This window comes from Thermobia domestica, chromosome 3, assembly GCF_964235325.1.
Source record: "Thermobia domestica chromosome 3, izTheDome1.hap1.1, whole genome shotgun sequence".
In the NCBI taxonomy this organism is placed as follows: Eukaryota; Metazoa; Arthropoda; class Insecta; order Zygentoma; family Lepismatidae; genus Thermobia; species Thermobia domestica.
Window position 1 is genome coordinate 57,510,735 of NC_137456.1, and position 15,737 is coordinate 57,526,471.

Genomic DNA, 15,737 nt, shown 5'->3' on the forward strand with positions numbered 1-15,737 from the left:
TTATATGAATGAGTGCAAATCCTACGTAATTTTGAAAAAAAAAAAAAATTGAAGCTAAACATTGATGCTGTGCAAACAATCATGCACCGGTTAAGATCAAACTGATATTGAAATATTCCTTCATTGTTTTTTCTTTATGATGCTAGTAGGATAGTTAATGAGATACAACACAAAATTATGATTAATTCCTAAATTTAATTTTAATTTAGCAATAATACAGTATTTTCCAAAGATGAGACATAAATTATATTAATTCATAGACATCGTGCTGAACGAAATGACACAAATAAAATAAAATGACATTCTCTATTTTTTATGTATCACGATTATGCTCTTTAGCCTAGGGATGGCCAAAATTTTCCGGAATTTTTATAAGTTACGGAATTTTCTAAACTCCAGAATCTTTTCAAATTCCGGAATGATTCCGAATTCCGGACTTTTCCTCCGAATTTCTTATTTTTCTGATTTTACTTTCCGGATTTACCATTTTTCTTTTGCTTGTTTATTCATAAGTGAAAGAAGATAATGAAATGCAACTTACCACAATCATAGATAATGTTTTTCTACAACAGAAAATATGAACCTGAAGGACTTTCAGTGTTGCTATCCATAACAAATACAGTGTTGCCAAAAAACAACGCCCCTAAAATCTAAGTTAAGACAGCGACTAGAGGAACGATCTCAACTGCATTTGGTTACGTATCATGTTGTTTTGGTTTCTTGTGAACTACTTTTTAAATAACATTATTATTTAGTTTTAATAACTGTATGTTAAAACTATTTTGTTTATTACAAACTAAATACAACTATTATTTAAAAAGTAGTTCACAGAAAACAACATGATACGTATCAAATGCAGTAGACTTCACTCCTCCAGTCGTTGCCTTAACTTAAATTTTAGGGGCGTTGTTTTTGGCAACACTGTAATTTTTATGGATAGCAACACTGAAAATCCTTCAGTTCATATTTTCTGTTGTAGAAAAACATCTATGATTGTGGTAAGTTGCATTTCATTATCTTCTTTCACTTATGAATAAACAAGCAAAAGAATAATGGTAAATTTTGTATTATTTTTAGTGAGGCAGACTCTTAATGAAATGAATGATTAATGAAAGTGATTAATTATGAAATAGTTTATGGAATAAGCATGTAGGAAGAAACGGGAGAAACTCGAGAAAATCCACAGACACGATGTTGTCCACCACCAACTCACATGGTCTACGATCTAACTAGAGACTTCGTTCGTTATCAATAATTATATATAGCTTTTAATCTGTTGGAGCATATTAATTCATTTATTTATTTACAGGTATGTACTCTAAACAACAACCGATACAACCAACAATAATATATACAATCTAATGATTAACAGTATATATACAGGCTCTGTCCAGAAAGTTTGGTCGTCTATATTTCGAATGGACTGTTGCCTTACTTGAAACAGCAGTTATTGTCGTTCGAAGGAATCCCCGTTGATGGTAATGCACTTCTGGAAACGGCTGTACAAGTGTAATAAAACTATAAGTTTAAAAAAAGAAGAAGAGTGATACGCACTACGGTGATGTTCAAGAACAGTTCCTCATCAGTGCGGGACTGTAATAAAACTATAACATAAGTTAAAAAAAAAAAAAGTTAGCTCAACATATTGCAAAAAGAAATATATCAAAAAAGTTTTTTGTCAAATAACTAACATTGTTTTCTAATAATTATATGTAAAAAATGTGTATGTGTATTTAAATTAGGTTTAAAAAATTTTGAATAAACAGTTACACTTATTGTGGACTAATGAGGTTCTCCGCAGTCACGTAGCGTAAAAAGTAATTAAGTAAACAAACAAGGCTGTTATGGAGAACCTCAGGGTCTGACTGACGAAATTTATACCATATAAAAAGGTGAAGGAGAGGTCCAAAAATCATCACGGCAACAAACCAGCATCTCATCAAGTAATAAACCAGCATCTGCACAACATGGGTAAAAAATTAACATTGATACCGTAAATTGTATTTTTCATTTGTACCAAAAACACTGTCATTTATATAAGGCTCCAAGTTTGTCAAATTGGCCTCCTGCAAAAGAGCATAATCTAAATTTGTATTTTAATCTTTAAATCGTGTAAAATAAAATCTTGCTTGTTGTAGAACTTTCCCTTACCTTTTTATATGGTATAATTTTTTTAGTTAGACCTTGAGGTTTTTTATAATAGCTTTGTTTGTTTACTTAATTACTTTTTACGCTACGTGACTGCCGGAGAACTTTATTAGTCCACGATAAGTGACTGTTTATTCAAAATTTTTTGTAACCTAATTTAAATATACATACACATTTTTTTTACATATAATTATTAGAAAACAATGTTAGTTATTTGACAAAAAACTTTTTTTGATATATTTCTTTTTGCAATATGTTGAGCTAACTTTTTAAAATTTATGTTATAGTTTTTATTACAGTCCCCTACTGATGAGGAACTGCTTTGAACATCACCGTAGTGTGTCACTCATCTTTCTTTTTTTTAAACTTATTTTATAGTTTTATTACACAAGTTATGGAAACTCCTGATGTACTCGTCTTTAGGGATGGCCTTCAGCTAGGTCGTAACATTACATTGGATGTCCGAAACCCCCTGGCTCTTCAGGGCTGATTTCAATATGAGGAACAAGAAAAAGTTCGGGGGAGACAAGACTGGGGAGTAGGGTGGTTGATTGAGTGACACAATTCCTCTGTTGGTCAGGAAATACTGCAACAGAAAGGCAGTGTGTGACCGATCATTGTCGTGAAGCAGGGTCTAGTCACTTTGCTTGGTGTACTGGGGGCGTATCAGCTCGATTCGTTGCAGCACATGTTTCTGTACTTCCATATACTTAGCGCCATTTAACGTGGTGCCTTCAAGGAGGATTTTTTTCTTTTATGGATGAGATTCTCAGAATCGAAGAACGTCATGAGCAGTGTCTTGATAAGGGATCTCTCACTGCGCACCTTCTTGCTTTTCGGCGACCTTGAACCCCGTCACTCCATAGATTGATGCTTGCCTTCGGGGTCGTACCTTAAGCACCAGGTCTAATCGCTCGTGGCGATAGTTTTAAGGAAATTTGGGTCTCGATCCGCCATGTCGATGAAGTCTCCACAGGCGTCAAGCCGAACTTGCATCTGTGCTGGCGTGAAAGTGTGGGGCACGAATCGGCAGATAAACTTGTGTTTATCCAAATCCTAGGCCACTATGAGGTAGGCCATCTCACGACCGATTTCCATTTCCTCTGCTATCATTCACATTGTCACACTTCTGTAAAGCTGTTCAAACTTTAATAAGTGATAAACACTGCAACGTATAACCAAAGTGACACTGTAATTGGGAATTAGGGATGGGGAGAAAATGAGGACATATCCCAATGTCGTTCGCCATCTTGAATTTACGTAATTTTACGTAATAGAATCCATAGCATGTGATGTCATTTGAATAGCAATTTTTTGTAGGAATTGAATGGTACTGTTATTCTTGCTCTTGCGCTTACCATTACGAAGTTAAACTGTTTCCTTTTTGTATTGTTATGGGATACTTACTAGCAGAAGATGACCTTCACACATACACAGCGCATTGAGATCATGCTGATCTGTGGAAAACCAAATACCAGAGTGACAGCAGACGATTTTAATCACCGTCATCCGAAAAAACAAAAACTCCCATCAGCAATGGTACTGTGTTCAAAGTGCTGGAGAAATTCCAAGAAACCGGCTCTGTGGCAGATCGACCCAAGACTGATACAACAATCATGGCAACAGATAAGGCAACAACTGTGGCAGCGTTGGCATCATTGAGTAAAAGTCCCAAGAGAAACAGGCGTAGTGTAGCCCACGAAAGTGGTGTTAATTCCACATCAATCACGCACACTACGCCAGTGAATTATTGGCACTCTTACAAGCTGCAACTTGACCAGCTCCTTGATGATCTAGATCGTCGTCTGGAATTTTTCAGTGGACCACAAAACAGCTAGGACAAACCATCACACTTGTCTCTGACGTCTTGTTTACTGATGAGGTAAACTTTATGTGTCGGATAAGGTTAACAAAAAGAACGTGTGGCACTGGTCGAATAGTAATCTCCATTGGTTTGACGCATCCGTAGGTGTTCCCGGTAAGGTGGTGATATAATATGATATGTGGATAACTCGTGTTGTGAGTCCATTCTTCATCGACGGGATATTAATAGCAATGGATTATATTAATAGCGAATGTTATAAAACGATATCTTATCATCACTGCTGTGGAATGATGTGTCATTCCCTAATGGTTTTCAGCACGATGACGCCCATTCGTGACACGTGAGCGCCTCGATAAGGAGTTTCCTAATGCATGGATTGGTCGGCGAGGTGCTGTGGAATGGCCTTCTCGTTCTCCTAGCTTGACCTCACTGAACTACGTACTACCTGTAAGGCCATGTAAAGTCTGTTGTGTATGTGGTGAAAATTAGAAATTTTCATTCAGCGTTTTAAGGAACGAATTGTGGACAATTGTGCCAACGTTACAGCCGATACTTTGCGAAAGATTTTGCGTGACCGGGAAGTCTGACAATCAACTGGAATACGGAACACATTGAACACATAACAGTTAGTAGTACTTGCCGTATGGCTAACCCTTCTGTTGAGGACACGACAAAAAACAGTTTCAACTTCATCGCTGAAACTTTTCATAAGAAATTGAAATTCTGACACATCACATGTTATGGTTTCCATTGAAAACAATTGTGTTAAATTCGAGATGACGGACGTCATTGTGATGTGTTCTCAAACATTTCCCCTCATTCCTATGTTCCACCAACATTGATACTTTGGTTATACGCTGCAGCGTTTATCACTTATTAAGGTGTTTCCACACCTTTTGAACTCCGACTGTATTTTGTTTCTTTAAACTTTTGTTATTATGTCATTAAATATTTGTCAACACAATGTGATTATAAAGTTTATTTCTCAGTGGATGCAATAGATTTGTCTTTTGAATGGCTATAAAACATCGTTTTGTTAAAAGTGAAAAATGTTTCCCCTTTTCAAATGACCCGTCCATTTAAACTTAACCTAATCAAATAGCCACTATTCATCTTTTTGTTAAGTGAACTGATCGCTTCGTTAAATTTATCATTAGTCATAATGGGATCCTCATTAGGTTTGAACAAGTATTAAGATTTTTACAGGATTCTGAGTTAAATGATATGCACGATGGTGACATCTATTACATTATAATGGTTATTAGAAACATACTTGTCACCTGATAAGAGCTATTGTGCCATTAAGTACAATTTAACACCTGGTTTATTATTTGTGAGGTTAAACAGTTAATATTACTTCATTTTGTAGTTACAAACTCCACATACAACGTAATATACTTCAATAAGAAATTATGGTAATATATACATCAATTTATCTATTAAATTGACAAAAATAAGTGACAATCCATTTTTGGTTATGTAAATAGAAAACTTGAAAATCTCGAGTGAGTTGATGAAATATAGTCTGTTTTTTACTGTAGAACATTCATTGACATGAATTGGAACAATCTTCAACGGTTTTAATTAGTTAATTAAAACTTTATAAATTTTCTGTTTACGAGATACATGTTTTCATAAATCTTGCCTAAACCTGTAATTACTGGTCATACAAGTAAACGTATGTAAATAGACATACATTTGTTATGCATTTATCTTCAATATCGCTGCTGTGTTTCTTTTCTGTATTGGGTTTTCCCCAAACGGATTTTTCCTTCAAGTTAGTCATAAATAGTGTGTTGCAAAATAACCTAAAGAAAGAGAAATAAAACTTGTAATTTGAGAACCACAATGGATTCTGTTTTATTATATTTGGTTCTATTTTCCCCCTCAAATTGTTCATGTCTAGATAGATTTGTAACCACTTTTGATTCTACATTGGACAGGATACATTGGCACAAGGAGGTGTATAAAGTGATTAACATTGTGTAATCTACATAGAAATTCGCAGGAATGAGGCACTTTATAACCGGATAACTCTCTATCAGCTATTGGACTGGAATAATGGGACCATTCGAGGAAATATGATGGGACAAATGTTTAGTTTCCCTCAAGAAACACTTTTAGAATATTACTATTATATTTTTTTCTCATGTTTTCTTCAATGAATGCGCCGATCTGGGAGGGCTGAGCTCCCCGCCAGTGTTTGTTTGAGCTCCTGTACTTGTATTTACAAGTATATCCTCATTGATCTGTTGTTAAATATATATCTGGCAACAATTCTCACATATCTGAATGGGGCTCTCAAAAGTTTTACAAAAATCGGCGCCACTGTGCTGAACGCGAATGACTCATTTACTTTAGGAACACTAGCTGCATATTCTAAGCTGGATTAACTATAAACTTTATTTGAATTTTGTAACTCTTTTTATATTGGATTAATCTAATTTAATTGAAGTGGGTCTAGGACAATTTTTGAAACGGTCACAATGCCATACAATTCAAAACGAAACGGTTACTTCCCCCAAAAGAACGGACAGTATATCGACAGAAACAGGAAACGATCATTTCATCAAAAACTACAAGCTAGTTCTTCCGTTAAAGGCAATTGTTCAAACATTGGACAATGTCAACAACACTGAAGAATTCTTAATTAAATATTGAGTTTCCGTCATATTTGGATTAATTTTGTCTTTGGTTTTCTGTTATGGGTCGAAAAAGCGAATTCATTATTTTCCTTGCTTTTGGCGATATGACCGTTTCTTTTGAGAAACTAATCAATTTCAACTGACGATGTGTCCGTTTCTTTTGAGAAAATAATCAATTTGAACTGACGATATGTCCGTTTCTTTTGAGAAAATAATCAATTTGAACTGACGATGTGTCCGTTTCTTTTGAGAAAATTATCAATTTCAACTGACGATGTGTCCGTTTGTTTTGAGAAACTAATCAATTTCAACTGACGATGTGTCTATTTCCTTTGAGAAAATAGTTCGTTTTAATTGATGATATGTCCATGGACGCCCGCAGCGGAAGGCAATTGTCCCTCTGAATGTTCGGAAGAGGCTCACTTCTTCGAAATACATGTCAAAACATATTAGATTTACTTATTAACTCACTACAGTATTTAAAATATTTATGTAACTAATAGTTATGTGATGATTGTCAACAATATTATGCAATGCAACGTGCATCAATATATTCACTGTAGTTAATAAAGTTATGATGTCCGGATAATGTCCGTTAATAATAATTGCTTTACGTGAAGTGTTATATTCGCGACTTTCCTCCTTGTGTTGGTTTTTTGGCCCTACTTGGAAAAATCCTGTGAGCGTTTCTGGATATCCATTTCTTTCCGCGAAGTAACCTATTTCAATTGCAATGTGCCCGTTTCTTTTGAGAAAGTAAACCATTTCAATTGATGATATGTCTGTTTGAGCTTTAGAAATTGTGACTATTTAAGAAAGTATCCCTTGTTCCCATTTAAATGTCAGAGTGCCTTGTCTTTTCGTTTCTTCCCCTTAATTAAGCTATGTTATCACATTTAATACTTTTACTTTGGTCCAATAAATAATTGGGGTCATCACAAGTAAGCAAGTAGCAAACAATTCAGAGGAAAATTGTAATTTCTTGATAATAGTTCCTTCGAGCCACATTGTACTTAAATCGTTGGCGTTCTCGCATCTATTGTAGGGGAGCAGGGATTCGATTCCCGGCGAGAGTACGTGTATCGGATTCCGTTTCATGTAGCTAGTTATAGAAAGGAGAAAGAAAACATTTATAATTTGTATGAGAATAGGAACAGGGAAACAAAGTAAGCGATGGTCATAAAAGGGTTCTCCCCTACGCTTGAGGACAAGTTTGAAAATGGAATATATGAAATAAGAAGGCAACTTGGATAGATTAAAGCGGGCGTTAGCGAGCTTCCACCATTCAACTCGATTGCGTATGTGTCTCTCTGTCTGCCTGTTCCACAGTAACTCCGTAAAACATGTTCGATTTTAATGAAATACGATAAATAATTCCTCCAACTTTCCGAGATAACTCTATTATTTGCAGTTGCATTTCATGAAGAATAACGGGGTCATCAATCCCTACTGTAAATTTGAACATAATTATGCAAACAATCAATTTTTCACGAAAATCTGAGTAAGAATTATCGATTTTGACAAAACGCAGAACACCGTTTATATACATATATATGCTCACCACACCTTGGGGTTAAAATCTTGTAATAGCGAAAGAGTACCCTGTTCCACGATAACTTTATTTTTAAAAATGATTGATGTTGCCGAAATATGATCAATATTTACTTTTAGGCTTTTGAATGATCTCCTCTAGATGGACCTAAGATCACTGAAGAGCAAAGGATAGATTACACCGCTTTTTAGAAATAAGTTCCAAGATGACTTTTGTTAAAAAAAAAGAATCGATTTTGAAAGTATATTATTTTAAGATTTTCTTTAAGGGTTTCCCTCGTGTTCGAAATAACGCGTGTTGCAATATTTTTCTTAAATTTTTTGGGATGGCCCTAGCCCAGAAACTACTCAATCTACCCCACAGTCCATATGAACTGTTTTCTCTTATTTTGATATAAGAAACCTTCTCTTACAGTTTGTTGGTATATTTCATTACCACCTTAAGCATCAAATAGAAGAGAAAAAAGTATTTCCAAGTTATTAAGTGTAAATGGGTTTCTATTTGGGGATGAAACATCTTTGTAGATGCTAAAGCCTTCTTTCAGCATTAACAGAGACTAGTGTGTGGCGAACATTGTGGTTGCTTGGAATAGTAACTCTGTAGATCTCGACAACATTTGGACTCTTCTGAAGGCTAACTTCAAGCTACTATTTAGCAAAAACATTTCATTGTTACCTCACTGAAGTAGAGTCCACTCTTCTTTTTATAATCGTTATTATTGTTCCAAGATTTTAACAGCAGCTATCACGCACTTGTAACCATAGATCCTAAAGAGTTCTGTGTGCATATCATGAGTCTTCACTAGTTGTAGAAGTTAGTGCAACTTGTAATGCGAAGGAGGATCAGAAGCTTAAGTTTACAAGACCGATATTTCTGGCGTTTCATCTGTTATAGAAAAATGAGAAGTGTAGTAATTATAATATATGGAGTTGGCAACTGTGAACAGTTTCAGCTACCCACTACCTACGGCGGTAGTTGTAGGTAAACACAAATAGTGACTCGTTTGAAAAACTGGTTTCGCGAGGAAGTCCACTCAGTTATTCGATTTCTGTGAGCGAAACATGTAGACATAACTGCTGCTGAAATTCATTAGCAGTTGGTAGAGGTTTACAGATAGACTGTAATGTTTCGTCAGGATGTCGGAGAATGGTGTCGAAATTTTGTTGCTGGTAGAGAAAACGTCAGCGACGAGGAGCGCAGTGGCCGCCCAGCACGGCATCAACAGATTTGAACAGAGCTCACGTGGAGGAACTGATTCAGGAGAACAGGAGGATCACGTTAAGAGGCCTCATCCCGGTGATCAACGGCCTCCTAGATGCCTCTTCAAGAATTCGACATTCCCAATTCTGCCATGCCGTAAGAGGCCTCATCCCGGCGAAATTAAAATACCGCTAATTTTACAGTAATTATGTGATATCTTCAAATAGATAAAAAAAAAAAGATAATCGAAATGTGGAACAAGACCGCCCTAGACAATATCATTTTACATGAGATACCATTATTATGACTCACTTATCTGCTTTCGATTTCGAGTCATTTTGAAAATCGGCATTTATTTTCGCGTTTCTAAACGGCTCAAAACGGAAAGCCACTAGGCGACTTGTGATAACGGTACCTCACGCAAAATATTGTTATCTAAGGCGCTCTTGTTTCACATTTCAATTATCTTTTATCTATTTGAAGATATCACATAATTACTGTAAAATTAGCGGTATTTTAATTTCGCCGGGATGAGGCCTCTTAAGGCATGGCAGAATTGGGAATGTCGATTTCTTGAAGAGGCATCTAGGAGGGCGTTGTTTCGCTTCAGACCAGTGTTGTCAGATGGCGGAAAATTTCCCGCAAAACGGGAAATTCTTAACATTGGCGGGAATGCGGGAAATTCTGGTAGAAAACGGGAAATTATGTCAACTTTTCTTCCTTTGCATGTCATCTCTTTCTCAGTCCTTGTCTTCATCTCTTTGTACTTGGAATAATACATAGATTGGAAGCGTCTTTAAGGATCAATAGAACCAGAACAGCAAGAGAGGTTTATAAACCGAACCAAATGGAACTCAATATCCATTTTCTGCGAAAAGAAAGAAGAGAGGGAGGGTTTATGGCCCTTCGCTTACTATATATTAACGAAATGTTCGGTTGAAGTGAGGGGTAGGAAGAAAGAATATGCTTGGAAGTAGAATACACACACAGAAAATGTATATTTCTCTTTATACCAATTAAACTACAGTTCGAAAATAGAAGGATAGCCCTATGATAGATTTCTCCTCCCGCAGGAAAAGATGTACTTCTGATTGATTGCTCATAGCTATTTGATTTTAACTTGAAATTATTAATATAATGATTAATTAATTAATCATTAATTAAATTAATTAATTATTGATATTCTTCCTTGGCGGGAAATTTTGCAAGCAATCGGGAAATTTCGGGGCTTTGAGCGGGAAATTTATTCTGAATCTGACAACACTGCTTCAGGCGAGGAAGTAAAACACTTCATGACAATGTGGCTGAGCACGCAAGGACAGGATTTTTTTTTTTACCAGGAAGGAATCTTTAAGCTCATCCTACCATGCAACAAGTGCCTCAACCGATATGGAGAATGTCGAAAGTTAATCTGATATAGGCCTATGTACTATCTATTGGCTATGTTGTTATATGAAATAATACATACACGTTTCACTGCAGACTTTGTAACCTTACTTTTCGATCACCTCTCTAGTGTTTCCCATGAAACAAGAAAGAATACAAAGAGAATCGAGACGAGAATTCTATAAAAAAAAATTAAGAGACGAGACTAAACTAGAAAACTATTTCTTGTCTCGTCTCGTCTCATGGACAACAGTACTTGGGAATTGAACCTGCATCGTCTGCACTCAAAGAAAAGATGTTGTCAAAAATTCTCGCACAAGAAAGAGCACACTCGGTCCATGGTGACTGGGAAATTTAATTTTAAAAAAAATTAAAAGTTGTAGTAGAAGTAAAAGAATGGAGAGAGAAAAGAGGATTAGGGACAGGGAGAGCTTGTTTGCGAAGAGCTGTACCACTCGTAAAGAAAAAAGTGTGCATCTAAAAATCCTAACCCTAGGCCAGTGATTCTCAACCTTTTTTGGCTGACAACACTTTACTGAACGTCCAGGATATCGCGACACACTACACTGGACGTCCAGGATATCGCGACACACTTTACTGGACGTTCAGGATATCGCGACACACTTCACTGGACGTCCAGGATATCGCGACTCACTTCATTGGACGTCCAGGATATCGCGACACGCTTGTTTGATATTTTAATTATAAATAATAATAACAATAATAATATCTATTATAATAGTGAAACCAATTAGTTTTTATAATGACTCTATGTAACACTAAACGTTATTGCTGCCGCTGAAGGTGTTGATTGATAAAGTCTGCCTCGATTTTAACTAATTATTATCAACTTCTTCATGATTTTTAAATTTTAAAATTTTGCGACACTCCTTAGGCGACTACATGACACCCGTGTGTCGCGACGCATCGACTGAGAACAACTGCCCTAGGCAGTGATTGTGATAAACGCTTTGGAACGATTTTGCTTTTGATTTCGTACCCAATCTACGATTTGATTATGTCTATGTCTCTGGTCTTAGCAATGGGAAATATGAACATCAAGCAGCAACAGGAATAATTTGTTCGGAGAATGTTCAATGAAGACAAAATAGAGCACTTTATCTTAGCTTATTTTCTAATCACATAAAAGAGGAAGTAAATGAATAATTAACATTTCTTGGGGCCCAGCACATTGAAAAGTGAAGTAGTACAAGCCATCAAGGACATACGAAGAAGGAAGGCCACTGGGGATGATGACATACCAGCAGATCTGATCAAGGGATTAGGAGACAATGCAATGAAAGTACTGACTTCACTTATTAACAAGATCTACCTGAGTGCAGAATGGCCAAAGGATTTTCTTGATGCTACAATGATAGCATTATCCCCTTCCCCCCCAAAAATAAAGAAGCAAAGAAGTGCAGCGATCACCAGGGTATTTGCCAGAAATTTTCTTCAGGGGGTGCAAATTGTAATATGTTTTATGTATAAAAAAAGACAGTTCTTAAGCGTATCTTTGCTTAATACTACATATGTATTATAAATTTAGCATAACCTCGGCAAAGGATTGCATTATTTGCTATTGTATGAACACATTTTGTTATTCTCACTTTCACGCCCACACAGACATATACTTGCCCTCATACATATCTTTTGTTCTACCAAAGTTGCATCATGTTCATTCATTCTTCACGTAACTTTATGCATAGTAGTTATCTACACATTTCTGTGAGGTTGCTTTAACCAGTTGTTGCAAACCTTATCTGATCAGTTCATGTAGCCTTCGCTCTTCCACACCAAAACCGGAGCGAATATCAGGAATATAGGAGCTTTCTATATATGTTTTCATTAAATCGTTTATATGTTCACAGCTAAGTCGGCATCGTTCTGAACATAACACTGTTTTTATATTCTAGTTAACTTTAGGTTTATTGACATTACAAATGCTGGCCACTTCAGTTAAGTCAATTGAGTCGGGGGTGTTTCTGAGGACATCATAGAAGTGAGACAGCTGTTTGAGAGTACTATCAAACCTTTCCTTCATGTTACTGATATTTTTTAATCAGTACTTGGAGAGAAGAGCCTTGAGTTCTTAAAGTTTCAAGTTTTATTTCATTCTCACATCTCCAGATTTTGCCTTTCCTACAACACTTTCAGCATGTTCTGAAATCTCCTCAAAAGTGATATCTTCCAAATGTGCAATAACACCTTCCACCCACTTCAGTGCTGTAACCGTATCATTTCCACTTGATATCTGCAGACATTTGCTTAGTTTTGCAAGAGGCTGCAAAAATGTATTTAAGAATACTAGTGTGAAAGTTATCGATGTCTATCTTAGTTTCAGCAATAATCCAACAGCATCTGACGACATGCCTCCTTCATCAATATAGATATGCTTTAACGCAATGTATATTGCAGCATAATGTTTGATTGCCACAACTTTCGTATGAAAACCACTTAGTAGAAGCAGGTTGCACCAATTTGTGCGAACTAGTGTCTATTGAAGATTTCGCTTCCTGCAGAAGTTTCAGCCGCTTGTGACTCCCATGAAATGCTGTGTACCGTTTATTCACTACATTTACAACCCTTTTGATATCTTTTGAAGTTCCACACGCCCTTATGAAAACAGTTGCAAAAGGTGGCTTCTGCAATGAACGAAAATTAATCTGGGCGAAACTTCTTTGAAACATGCCTGAACTCCGGATTTTTCACAGCTGAAATTTGAAGCCCATCAAACGCCACAGCAGTCAGTTTTGCAGTACTAAGCCCTACTTTATGTATTTCTTGAATAATTGTCTCTTTGATGCATTCTGCCGTAGTAGACTGAACTGGAATGGCACAAACGAAGGTCTCCTTCACTTTGCAACCCTCTATATAATGTATACAAGTACTCAGAATTTCTCTTCCATTCATATTTGTGCACTCGTCTGCCATGAGCGTACTAATTCTAGAGAACTTTACTTTTGTAGATTCAATGATGACAACACCAAATGATTCTATAATAGAAGTAATAGAGTAATGCGACAAGTGATATGCATTCTCTGGTGAGTTTCTTATATGCTGCTTTATTGTTCCTGAATAGTCTAGCAATGCCACTGCACTAACTAGGGGTCTCCATTTGGATATATGTGGTATTTCTTCGGAAAATAGGAAATGGAGGATTTTGAACAAATCTTTAGTTACTACGGAAATACCTTCACGCTGAATGTTAAACTGCTGATGGACTTGAGTAGCAACACTGTCACTTTGCAATGAAGTCTGTACCGTACACATACGTTTTTTTTTACTTTTGTCATGTTTTCTGCCTTTTCTGAAAGTTCTCTAGATGTACATAAAGACAAAGGGACTAACAACGCCGGTGTGCTTTTTTTAAAAAAAATATTCCGCCCATTCATTTGACAGACTGACGCTCTCACACCATCATTTCTTGTTTCAAGCTCTGTTATCGAATGAATTAGAGGGGGCGCTAGCTTACATTGAGCATGCAAAATTTTACCGGGCTAATGTTTCTTCTGTCCTCTTCCCCATATGATGGTGATGTCAGAAAGCGACTATGTCATGTTCCTAGATGGTGCAATACCAAGATGTCGGCCAAAATCCAATATGGCTACCATGCCGTTTGATAGAATTGTAGACTTTCATTTAAATAGACACTGCTGCTGTATTAATTATTGTACAATTTTGTTTTGCACATAGTTTTCTTCAGTTTTAAACAGGCTTTCAAGTGGTACTACTTGCGTTAGACTGTGGCGTAAAAGAGAGGAGCTGTGAGAGAATTTCAACAAATATTCCCTCTGAAATTTCCCTTTCGACGAATTTTGCAACCCATACCTCTGCTCTCCTTGTACTCATCATAAATCTAAATATTTAGAAAAATATAACTCTTTATGGATGACAAATTTACAAACTTTCACTTCATTCGGAGCAATGTGTGGGATGAAAAAATAATATTTCAAGTTCTTCCTATTTGTAATTTTGTCACTTCCACTCTAAGGAAGTTGTATTTTTACAAAATTGACTAATCGTACATTACTTTACTAGAGCGAATGTTCCTTCGATAGTATTTCCTATGCCATAGTGATGTCACAAATCGATGACGTCATGTTCGAAGATAGTGCAAATTCAAGATGGCGGTCAAAATGTAATATTACTACCACGATGATGAATATTTCATGAAAACTGAAAATACATTATGCGATTTTTGAACAATGATTCATTAAAATTGGAAAATAGAGTACAAATCAATATAACTATACAACAACCTTTCAACTGGCAACACAGATAAAAGAAAACTTGAGGAACTTTAACAAAAAAATGTCTAAATGCATGTCCATACTGTATATATAAGCTAAATGTAATTTCATTTTTTGAAGAAAGACTAGTTCTCACTTAAGACTCACAAATACTCGTGATTTAGAGTCGTCACCAAGTTTGGTTATTATGGTTTGACAAATTAACGAACTGTTTCTGAATTTCTGGACCAAATACCACATTTATCGGTTGTCAACATTTCCACATTCTTCTACATTACAAGCACAAAATGTACAACAACGTGCTATTCGTTTTTTACATCCACAATTCTGGGTGGTGCACTTGAAGTAAGTTTGCTGCTTCATTTCTTCAGTATTGGCCAAGGAATTATAACCGAACTGTGTACTCGCTCGCACCTGTTACTCTCCCACCCTACCGTCCATCATCCCCCTCACTCCCAAACCAAGTTTCCCACAGTAGTCGCCACACTGAGCCACCGCTGGCGGAACATTGCTTCTAATGGGGCCTTCATAAGGCGCTGCTGACCGGCCAAGCCGCCAGTCGCTGTGTTTCAACAATCAGCACACTTCTGTCGGTTTGGCACTGGCTGTAGAAGTAGCGGCAGTATCAAAGCTGTTCACAGCAACAGCTGCGCCAGCTTAGAGTTGAGGCGTGCCGCTCCACGCATGCCAAATAAACATGTACAGTTCGATTATCCGAACAAACCAGT